Genomic DNA, 12,356 nt, shown 5'->3' with positions numbered 1-12,356 from the left:
CTTAGCCCATTTGTTGATTGGGTTATTTGTATTCTTGGTGTAGAGTTTTTTGAGTTCTTTATATATTCTGGAAATTAGTGCTCTATCTGAAGTATGAGTGGCAAAGATATTCTCCCACTCTGTAGGCTCTCTCTTCGCATCGCTGATAGTTTCCTTTGCTGAGAGAATGCTATTTAGTTTGAATCTATCCCAGTTATTGATTCTTGCTTTTATTTCTTGTGCTATGGGAGTCCTGTTAAGGAAGTCTGATCCTAAGCCAACAAGTTGAAGATGTAGACATACTTTATCTTCTATAAGATGCAGGGTCTCTAGTCTGATTTCAAGGTCCTTGATCCGTTGTGAGTTGAGTTTTGTGCAGGGTGAGAGATAGGGGTTTAGTTTCATTCTGTTGCATATGGATTTCCAGTTTTGCCAGCACCATTTGTTGAAGAGACTATCTTTTCTCCATTGCATATTTTTGGCACCTTTGTCTAGTATTAGAAAATTGTATTTATTTGGGTTTGTGTCCGTGTCCTCTATTCTGTACCACTGATCTTCCTGTCTATTTTGGTGCCAATATCATGCTGTTTTTGTTATTATTGCTTTGTAGTATAGTTGAAGTTCTGGTATTGCGATACCCCTTTCATTCTTCCTGCTAAGGATTGCTTTAGGATGGGAGATCTTTCCATCTTCTAAGGTCTTCCTCAATTGCTTTCTTCAATATTTTGTAGTTTTCATTGTAGAGATCTTTTACCTCTTTGGTTAGATTGATTCCCAAGTTGTTTTTTTTTTTTTTGAGGCTATTGCAAATGGAGTTGTTTTCCTCATTTCTCTTTCAGCTGTTTCATCGCTTGCATATAAAAATGCTGTAGATTTATGTGTGTTGAATTTATAGCCTGCTATTTTGCTGAATTCATTGATGAGGTCTAGAAGTTTTCTGGAGGAGGTTTTTGGATCCTCTAAATATAGAATCATGTCATCAGCAAATAGTGACAGCTTAAGTTCCTCTTTTCCTATTCGTATCCCTTTAATTTCTTTAGTCTGCCTAATTGCTCTGGCTAGAGTTTCGAGGACAATGTTGAATAGAAGTGGTGAAAGAGGACATCCCTGTCTTGTTCCCGTTTTTAAAGGGAATGGTTTCAGTTTTTCTCCATTAAGAATGATATTGTCCATGGGCTTAGCATAAATAGCCTTTACAGTGTTCAGGTATGTTTCTACTATCCCTATTTTTTCTAGTGTTTTCAGCATGAAGGGGTGTTGTATATTGTCAAATGCTTTTTCTGCATCAATTGAAATAACCATATGATTCTTATCCTTAAGTCTATTGACATGATGGATTACGTTGATTGATTTACGGATGTTAAACCATCCTTGCATTCCAGGAATGAGCCCCACTTGATCGTGGTGCACAATTTTCTTAATATGTTTTTGGATACGGTTTGCCAATATTTTGTTAAGGATCTTAGCATCTATATTCATCAAGGATATTGGTCTAAAATTTTCGTTCCTTGATGTGTCTTTTCCTGCTTTGGGTATGAGGATGATATTAGCTTCATAGAATGAGTTCGATAGGGTACCCTCCTTTTCTATTTCCTTGAATACTTTGAGAAGTATTGGAATGAGTTCTTCTTTGAAGATCTTGTAGAACTCAGCTGAGAATCCGTCTGGTCCTGGGCTTTTCTTGGATGGTAGAGTTTTAATGGCTTCTTCTATTTCATTGCTTGATATTGATCTGTTTAAATCGTGTATGTCCTCCTGGTTCAGTTTCGGAGGAGCATATGTATCTAGAAATTTGTCAATGTCTTCGGTACTTTCTATTTTATTGGAATACAGATTTTCAAAGTAGCTTCTCATTATGTTCTGTATCTCAGTGGTGTCTGTCATGATATTTCCTTTTGCATCATGTATTTTAGTAATTTGAGTCTTCTTTCTCCTTCTCTTTGTTAGTGTGGCTAAGTGTTTATCTATTTTGTTTACTTTCTCAAGAACCAACTTCTTGTTATGTCAATTTTTTGAATAGTTGCTTTTGTTTCAATTTCATTGATTTCAGCTCTGATTTTAATTATTTCCTGTCTTCTACTACTTTTTCTACTTGTTTTTCTAGGGCATTGAGCTGTAATATTAGGTCATTCAGTTGTTGACTTTTCATTCTTTTCTGGAATGCACTCCATGCAATGAATTTTCCTCTTAGTACTACTTTCTTAGTGTCCCAGAGATTTTGATATGTTGTATCATCATTCTCATTGACCTGTAAGAATTTTTTAATCTCCTCCCTGATGTTTTTTGTTATCCATGTTTCATTCAATAGCATGTTATTTAGTCTCCAAGTGTTGGAGTAATTTCCTTTTTTTACTATGTCATTGATTTCTACTCTCAGTACATTATGATCTGATAGAACACAAGGCAGTATCTCTATTTTTTTGCATTTCCTAAGGGCTGCTTTGTGGCATAACATATGGTCTATTTTTGAGAAGGTTCAATGTGCTGCTGAGAAGAAAGTGAATCTGCTCATTGATGGATGGAATATTCTATATATGTCTATTAAGTCTAGGTTATTGATTGTGTTATTGAATTCTGTGGTTTCTTTGGTTGGATTTTGTTTGAAAGATCTATCAAGTGGTGACAGCGGTGCGTTAAAGTCACCCAGAATTATTGTGTTGTGGTCTATGTGATTCCTGAAATTGAGAAGGATTTGTTTGATGTACAGTGATGCACCATTGTTTGGGGCATAAATATTTACTATCGTTATGTGTTCCTGATTTATGGTTCCCTTAAGCAGTATGAAATGTCCTTCTTTATCCCTTCTGACTAACTTTGGCTTGAAGTCCACTTTATCTGATATAAGGATAGAAACCCCCGCTTTTTTACTGGGTCCATGTGCGTGGTAGGTTTTTTCCCATCCTTTCATCTTTATTCTGTGGATGTCTTTTTCTATGAGATGAGTCTCTTGCAGGCAGCATATTGTTGGGTCTTTCTTTTAAATCCATTATGCCAGTCTATGTCTTTTGATTGATGAGATTAGGCCATTAACGTTCAGGGTTATTATTGAGAAATGATTTGTATTCCCAGTCATTTGGCTTATTTTTGGTTTTTAAGTTGGCTTGGTTTCTCCTTTGAGTGGTTTTTCTCTAAGGTAGTTCCTCCCTTTGCTGACTTCCATTGTTGTTTTCATTTCCTCCTCATGGAATATTTTGTTGAGAACATTCTGTAGTGCAGGCTTTCTATTTGTAAATTCTCTTAACTTTTTGTTTATCATGGAAGGATTTTATTTGATCTTCAAATCTGAAGGTTAGTTTTGCTGGATATAGGATTCTTGGTTGGCAACCATGTTCTTTCAGAGCTTGAAATATGTTGGTCCAGGCCCTTCTAGCTTTTAGAGTCTGGGTTGAGAAGTCGGCTGCTATCCGTATTGGTCTCCCGTATATGTAATCTGATGCTTTTCTCTCGTGGCCTTCAAAATCCTATCTTTATTTTGAATGTTAGGCATTTTCATTATAATGTGCCTTGGTGTGGATCTGTTGTGATTCTGTGCATTTGGTGTTCTGTAAGCCTCTTGTATTTGATTTTGCATTTCATTCTTCAGGTTTGGGAAATTTTCTGATATTATTTCATTGAATAGGTTGTTCATTCCTTTGGTTTGTATCTCTGTGTCTTCCTCAACCCCAATAATTCTTAAATTTGGTCTTTTCATGATGTCCCCTATTTCTTGGAGATTCTGTTCATGATTTCTTACCATCTTCTCTGTTTGGACAGCTTTATTTTCAAGATTAAATATTTTGTCTTCATTGTCTGAGGTTCTGTCTTCCAAGTGGTCTAGTCTGTTGGTGATGCTTTCCATTGAGTTTTTTATTTGGTTTATTGTCTCCTTCATTTCAAGGATTTCCGTTTGGTTTTTTTTTTGAGAATCTCTATCTCTTTGTTGAAATGATCTTTTGCTTCCTGTAGGTGCTCTTTCAGCATATTGGTATTATCATTCATTGCCTGCATTTGCTCTCTTATCTCATCCTTTGCTTCGCGAATCATCTTAATCATGTATAATCTGAAGTCCTTTTCTGACATTTCTTCTAACATACTGTCATTGGATTCTATTACTATAGAACCTAGATTTGTTTGGATCATTTTCTTCCCCTGTTTTTTTCATGTTGTTCATGTGTCTTCCCCTCTAGCGCTGCAGATCTGGGGTATTGGAGATTTCCCCCTATAGGCTTATAGTGGCCCTATGGGTTTCCAAAACCCTTTCTTTAAGAGGAGAACAATAGTAGCAGTGCCCAAACCAGACACTGTGCAATCCTAGACCAAATAGCCCCTATGGGGACAATAACATCATGTAAATAAGGGAGAATGCGACTCTGAGGGAACCGGTAAACAGAAGGAAAAGAAAGTAAGAAACGTAAAGAAATAAAAACTTAAATTTTTTTTTAAAAAGGGAGAAAAAAGAAAATCTACTGTATAATAGTCATATTGTAATGAAACCTCCCAGTGTTCAGTAGCCCAATGTATGAGAGGTACCTGAGAATGAGTTTCAGGCCTCCAGCAGGCATCTCAGGATGGGATTTGCCCCACCTGAAGATCGGAGCTATGGCTTCCAGGATTATCCAAGATGGCTGTTCTGGCTTCCAAATGTGTTGGCAAATGGGGAGCTGCAGCTCAGGGGTGGACGTGGTCAGCTGGAGATCCTGGAGGCAGGTAGCAGTTGGTCCGGCAGGGGTCCTGGAGGTCCGGTATGTTTGGTGTGGTTGTGGGATCCTGGAGGCTGGGTGCAATCCGTCGGTCTGGGGTCCCAGTGATGGGGCGCAGTCAGTTGGTCGGGGGGTCCTGGTGGCAGGGAGCAGTCAGTTGATGTGAGGGCCCCAGAGGCAGGGAGTGATTGGTCGGGCTGAGGGATTCTGGAGATAGGACTCGGTCAGTCCGGCCAGGGGTCCTACAGGGCCTGGATGTTGTCTCAAAATGGTGGCAGCCACGTGTAATCAAACCTGCAGGTACTGCGACAGTGAACTTCCAGGCAGCAGCAGGCAGCTGGTTCTCCACTGGTGGTCCACGGTCAGTCTGCTGGCAGCTGTTGGACATTCCGGAGGTGAACCTCGAGCGATGGGTGATGGATAGGGGTAAGGCAGGCAATGGACAGGTGAGAGGCAGGCAAATGGCGGATGATAGACGCCTGACAGTGAGCAATCTTCTCAAAGAAGGCGTCGATATGCTGGCAGAATGAAGGTGATCACAGCACAAAAATGGGGATCGTTAAGCAGCAAAAACTGCCTCACCGAGAAACAGATATCCTCTGCTTGAATCTGGCGTTACGGAGCAACAAGGAACGCAGCCTCCCTCTAGACCGCCATCTTGGATCCCTCCTTAGAGTAGTTTTGATTTGCATTTATCTTATTACTAGAGATGTTGAACATTTTTTCATATATCTGTTCATTGCTTGTACATCTTCTGTGAAGTGTCTGTTCATTTCCTTAGCCCATTTGTTGATTGGATTATTTGTATTCTTGTAGAGTTTTTTGGGTTCTTTATAGATTCTGGAAATTAGTGCTCTATCTGAAGTATGAGTTGCAAAGTCATTCTCCCATTCTGTAGGCTCTCTCTTCACATTACTGATAGTTTCCTTTGCTGAGAGAAAGCTTTTTAGTTTGAATCTATCCCAGTTGTTGATTCTTGCTTTTATTTCTTGTGATATGGGAGTCCTGTTAAGGAAGCGTGATCCTAAGCCAACAAGTTGAAGGTTTGGACCTACTCTTTCTTCTATAAGATGCAGGATCTCTGGTCTGATTCCGAGGTCCTTGATCCATTGTGAGTTGAGTTTTGTGCAGGGTGAGAGATAGGGGTTTAATTTCATTCTGTTGCATATGGTTTTCCAGTTTTCCCAGCACCATTTGTTGAAGAGGCTATCTTTTCTCCATTGTATATTTTTGGCACCTTTGTCTAGTATGAGAAAATTGTATATATTTGGGTTTGTGTCCATATCCTCTATTCTGTACCATTGATCTGCCTGTCTATTTTGGTACCAATACCATGCTGTTTTTGTTCCTGTTACTTTGTAATAGAGTTGAAGATCTGGTATTGCGATACCCCTGCTTCGCTCTTTCTACTGAGGATTGTTTTAGCTATTCTGGGTTTCTTATTCTTCCAGATGAATTTCATAATTGCTTGCTCTGTTTCTGTGAGGTACGTCATTGGGATTTTAATTGGAATTGCATTGAATCTGTCTGTGTAGCACTTTTGGTAGTATGGCCATTTTGACAATATTACTTCTGCCTATCCAAGAACTTGGGAGATCTTTCCATCTTCTAAGGTTTTCTTTAATTTCTTTCTTTAGTGTTCTGTAGTTCTCATTGTAGAGGTCTTTCACCTCTTTTGTGAGGTTGATTCCCAAGTATTTTAATTGTTTCGATGCTATTGTGAATGGGGTAGTTTTCCTAATTTCTCTTTCTGAAGATTCATCACTTACGTATAAAAATGCATTGGATTTATGAGCATTGATCTTGTAACCTGCTACTTTACTGAGTTCACTTATGAGTTCTAAGAGTTTTCTGGTGGAATTTCCAGGTTCCTCTAAATATATAATCATGTCATCAGCAAACAGGGATAGTTTGAGTTCCTCTTTTCCAATTCGTATCCCTTTAATTTCTTTGGTTCGTCTAATTGCTCTGGCTAGAGTCTCAAGAACAATGTTGAATAGAAGTGGTGAAAGAAGGCATCTCTGCCTTGTTCCAGTTTTTAGGGGGAATGCTTTCAGTTTTTCACCATTTAGAATGATATTGGCCGTGGGCTTAGCGTAGATGGCCTTCACAATGTTAAGGAATGATCCCACTACCCCAGTTTTTTCTAGTGTTTTGAGCATGAAGGGATGCTGTATTTTTTCGAATGCTTTTTCTGCATCTATTGAAATAATCATGTGATTCTTAACTTTTAGTCTGTTGATATGGTGAATGACATTTATTGATTTCCTGATGTTGAACCAACCTTGCATCCCTGGGATAAAACCCACTTGATCGTGGTGCGCTATCTTTTTAATGTATTTTTGTATGCGATTTGCTAAAATTTTGTTGAGAATTTTTGCGTCGATGTTCATTAAGGATATTGGTCTGAAATTTTCTTTCCTCGATGTGTCTCTGTCTGGTTTAGGTATCAGGGTGATATTGGCTTCATAGAATGAGTTTGGGAGGGTTCCCTCCTCTTCTATTTTATGGAATACTTTGAGAAGTATTGGAATGAGCTCTTCTTTAAAGGTTTTGTAGAACTCGGCTGAGAACCCATCTGGTCCTGGACTTTTCTTTGTTGGTAGGCTTTTGATGACCTCTTCTATTTCATTGCTTGAAATTGATTTATTTAAGTTGTGTATGTCCTCCTCGTTCAGTTTAGGTAATTCTTATGTCTCTAGAAACTTGTTGATGTCTTCGAGGTTTTCTGTTTTGTTGGAGTATAGATTTTCAAAATAGCTTCTAATTGTTTTGTATTTCACTCGTGTCTGTTGTGATATTTCCTTGTTCATTCCGAATTTTAGTAATTTGAGTTTTCTCCCTCTTTCTCTTTGTTAGTGTAGCTAAGGGTTTATCAATTTTGTTTATTTTTTCAAAGAAGTAACTATTTTGTTAATTTTTCCGATTGTTTCTTTTGTTTCAGTTTCGTTGATTTTGGCTCTGATTTTAACTATTTCCTGTCTTCTACTACTATTGGTGTTGGTCTGCTCTTCTTTTTCTAGGGCTTTGAGCTGTAGTGTTAAGTCGTTTATTTGTTGACCTCTACTTCTTTTGTTGAATGCGCCCCATGAAATAAATCTTCCTCTAAGTACTGCTTTCATAGTGTCCCAGAATCGCTTCTTGGCCTTTTGGCTAAGATCAAGTGTGTATAGTGTCCCAGAGATTTTGATATGATGTGTCTTTGTTCTCATTTACTTCTAAGAATTCTTTTATTTCCCTCCTGATGTCTTCTGTTATCCATTCATCGTATAATAGTGTATTATTTAATCTCCAAGTATTGGAGAAGTTTCTGTTTTTTATTCTGTCATTTATTTCTAATTTCAGTCCATTATGATCTGATAAGAGTACAAAGTAATATCTCTATCTTCTTGTATTTGCTAACAGTAGCTTTGTGGCATAAACATGGTCTATTTTAGAGAAGGATCCATGTGCTGCTGAGAAGAAAGTGTATTTGTTCTTTGTTGGATGGTATATTCTATATAAGTCGGTTAAGTCTAAATTGTTGATTGTGTTATTGAGATCTATGGTTTCTTTATTCAATTTTTGTTTAGACGATCTATGCAGCGGTGAGAGAGGTGTGTTAAAATCACCTAGTATTATTCTGTTGTGGTCTATTTGATTTCTGGAATTGGCAAGGATTTGTTTGATGTATATGGATGAGCCAATGTTCGGGGCATAGATATTTATGATTGTTATGTCTTGCTGATTTATGCTTCCCTTAAGCAGTATGTAATGTCCTTCTTTATCTAGTTTTGGCTTGAATTCCGCATTATCTGAAATGAGAATGGATACTCCAGCTTTTTTGCTGTGTCCATGTGCATGGTATGTTTTTTCCCATCCTTTCACCTTTAGTCTATGGGTATCTCTTCCTATGAGATGAGTCTCTTGCAGACAGCATATTGTTGGATTTTTCTTTTTAATGGAATCTGCCAGTCTGTCTGTTTTGATTGATGAATTCATGCCATTAACATTCAGGGTTATTATTGTGATATGATTTGTATTCCTAGTCATTGGACTCATTTTTGTTTTTTGACATGATTTGGTTTCTCCTTTATTTGGCTATTCCTTTAGGCTAGTTCCTCCCGTTGCTGATTTACATCGTTGTTTTTCGTCTCTTCCTCATGGAATATTTTGCTGAGAATGTTCTGTAATGCTGGCTTTCTTTTTGTAAATTCCTTTAGCTTTTGTTTATCTTCGAAGGATCTTATCTCATCATCAAATCTGAAAGTTAGTTTTGCTGGGTATAAAATTCTTGGTTGGCATCCATTTTCTTTCAGGGCTTGGTAAATGTTGTTCCAGGCCCTTCTAGCTTTTAGGGTCTGTATTGAAAAATCTGCTGATATTCTTATTGGTTTCCCCCTGAATGTAATCTGATTCTTTTCTCTCGTGGCGTTTAAAATTCTGTCTTTATTTTGTATGTTAGGTATTTTCATAATAATGTGCCTTGGTGTAGGTCTGTTGTAATTTTGTGTATTTGGAGTCCTATAAGCCTCTTTTACTTGATTTTCCATTTCATTCTTCAGATTTGGGAAATTTTCTTATATTATTTCCTTGAATAGATTGTTCATTCCTTTGGTTTGTTTCTCTAAGCCTTCCTCAATACTAATAATTCTTAAATTTGGCCTTTTCATTATATCCTCTAATTCTTGTAGTTTCTGTTTATGATTTCTTACCATCTTTTCTGTTTGGTCAACTTTGTTTTCAAGATTAAATACTTTGTCTTCAATATCTGAGGTTCTGTCTTCCAGGTGTTCTATCCTATTGGTTATGCTTTCTATGGAGTTTTTAACTTGGTTTATTGTTTCCTTCATTTCACAGATTTCTTTGTATTTTTTTCCGTACCTGTAACTCTTTATTGAAATGATCTCTTTCTTCCCGTATTTGCTCTTCTGTTGATTGGTGTGATCATTTAATGCCTACATTTGCTCTTTCATCTCCTCCTTCAATGCCTGCATTTGTTCTTTCATCTCCTCGTTTGCTTCCCTTGTTGTTTTAATGATGTACATTCTGAACTCCCTTTCTGACATTTCTTCTGCTGTGCTGTCATTGGGTTTTATTGATAGAGTATCTAGGTTTGTTTGGGTCATTTTCTTCCCTTGGTTTCTCATATTGGTCAGATGTCAGTGGGACTCTGTGATATTGTAGATTTCCTCTATTGGCTTATAGTGTCCCTGTAGATTTCCAGTGTATCACCTCCCAGCCTTCGGTAGCCTGAAGTCTTGGAGTAACTTGATAATGCAGTACTTCCGAAGAAAGCTGTCCCTAGCCCTCTACTGGTTCCAGGGCTTGGAGCTGTCTCTGTGTGGAAAGGCTCTCACTTGGGGGCCTGCTCCGTGAAGCTGGCCATGTGGGAGGAGCCCACCGCCAGAGTGCTGAGGGCTGCCTGGGGAAGACTCTAGCTGCCCTGCCCTACTCTAATAACCCGCCACGGCGGAGCTTCACCGGGTGGGAGAGACTCACCCCATGGCTCTATTTTAGTCCGAGTCTGTCAATGCCTTCCCTTCTTGAATCCTGGGTTCTGGAGCTACTGGAGATGCAGTCATCCTCTAGCCCGCCATCTTGCATCGCCCCATGGAAAAAGCCTGGGCCCGGAGGGCTCAGGGCCGCCTGGAGAGGTCTCTGGCTGCCCTGCCCTGGTCCCGAGGCTGCTTGCGGATCGGAGGTCTCCGCTGGCTTGAGGACTTGTGGCTGGCTCTGTGCAGAAAGGCTCTCACTGGGCGGTCTGCTCTGAGAAGCTAGCCTAGAAAGGCGCTTCCCACCGGAGGAAGCCGGGCCACTTGGGGAAGTCCCTGGCTGTCCTGTCCTGGTCTCTGAAGCAACCTGCGGGCCGGAGCTTGGAGCTCACTGCACATTGGCTCAGGGACTTGGAGATGGTTCTGTGCAGAACGGCTCTCAGTGGGGGGCCTGCTCCGAGAAGCTGGAGAATCTGGCCCTGTGTGAGGAGCCCGCCACCGGCGTGCTCACGGCTGCCTGGGGAAGACTCTAGCTGCCCTGCCCTACTCTAATAAGCTGCCCGATTCCGGGCCTGCTGCCCGGGCCGAGCTTCACCGGGTGGGGGAGACTCACCCCGTGGCTCTATTGTAGTCCGAGTGTCTCAATGCCTCCCCTTCTTGAATCCTGGGTTCTGGAGCGACTGGAGATGCAGTCACCCTGTAGTCCGCCATCTTGGATCGCCCCCTGCTTTCATCTTATGACACAAAAATCTCTTTGGTTTGCCTTCATGATAGTCCTTTCATTTGCTATTATGGGTCCCTTATAATATTGCTCTTGAGTATATATTAATTTAAAAAGAAGAAATAAAAACATTCATGGTCATACTTCGACAGATGCCTGCAGCTTTGTAGATTTCAGGCAGTTTTCAGACTTGTTTCTTTGATTCATATGTGTCTGTTATTAATATCTGAGTTGGTCATATTTGTTTTTTGGTTTTTGGATTTTGTTTTTGCCCTTTTTTTTGTTTTGTTTTTGTTTTCGTTTTGAGCATAAAAAAGTAAGATTTACGGGAGAAGAAAAGAAAGAGAACTCCTGCCGAATAAGAAGTGACCCAGTAGGGTTGCTGTGGTCAAGTTTTTTTATGTGTATTTCCTTGGCTGCTTTCTTTCCAGGGCTTTTCTTTCCTTCAAGGATGTCAGGCTTATTTTACCAGATAACATTTTCTAAAACCATCCTCACACAGTCATCTTCCCGTAGAATGTCTTGTCCTTTTCCTCTTACCAGTTGCTTAGCTAAGTTCTAGATATCTGTTTTTACAGATTAGATTTTGTCAAGATTTCTGGTTGGATTTAGGATGACTTTCCTCTTCTCACAAGGTTCCTATTGGTTCTACTTGACTGGTGAATTTTTGTTTATAGATCAAAATTGGGCCCTGAGTAACACCCCTTTTTAATTCATTTGTTGTCAGTAGTGTAAATAAGAAAATAATTTTAAGAAGAATAAGATAGGAAAGACTAAGATTGCTGGTGAATCTTACTTCTGTGTTAATTTCAGTCTTCCCCATAAATGTTTCTTCTGTGATTTCTCTCTGTATGGACAGTAGCACTCTCTCCCCATAACAGTTTCATTTCCTGTTCTCCTTCTTCTTACCCTTAACCACACCATACTATTCACCTCATTCCTTAACTGTCCACACAGGTAAATGCCTTTTTCCTGCTATTCAGTTTTACTCTCACTTTATTTTCCACTAAATATTCTCCAGCCTCCCTGTCCCCAGCACACCCTCAGAAATCTTTCCTGTGATTTATCTTACTTGCCTAAGTATATTGCCTAGAAGACCTTGATTTTAGTTGTAAATTTGGAGGCTTTGCAGGTGCTTCTAAAGCTTTGAGAAACTGGTAGGCCAGAATTGACCAACCCATACACGAAAGGATGGCCTGGAAGTAGAGTCTTAGCGTTTTCTCTTATCCTAAGCAGCTGGAAACTGATGTGAACTCTGGGTCCTTGTTAGGAGCACTACTGAGAGTTGATAGTTGGGGCTTTTGTTTTTTTCTGGTCTTATGATTAACTTTACTACAGATATAAACTGTGAAATAAGTTGCATGGGCATCTTGTTGGGGATCAATATTTTATGTTTATAATTCTTCAAGTACTCCTTAGTGTATGGCTGGTTTTTTGCTTTGTTTCAGATTTTCTTTATTGGGGGTGGGGCACATTTTACAATGCAGTTTAAGTGTCTGCCCT

At 39.3% G+C, this 12,356-nt stretch overlaps 1 protein-coding gene across 6 annotated transcripts in view; it reads left to right on the top strand.

Moving 5' to 3' along the window:
• The window catches only part of CHD6 (chromodomain helicase DNA binding protein 6), a 225,131-nt gene that overhangs the window by 140,086 nt on the left and 72,689 nt on the right, over window positions 1-12,356 (top strand). The gene's annotated exons all lie outside the window — the stretch shown is intronic.

This window comes from Sciurus vulgaris, assembly GCF_902686455.1.
Source record: "Sciurus vulgaris genome assembly, chromosome: 2".
Classification (NCBI taxonomy): Eukaryota; Metazoa; Chordata; class Mammalia; order Rodentia; family Sciuridae; genus Sciurus; species Sciurus vulgaris.
This window is presented reverse-complemented; position numbering and strand designations above follow the sequence as displayed.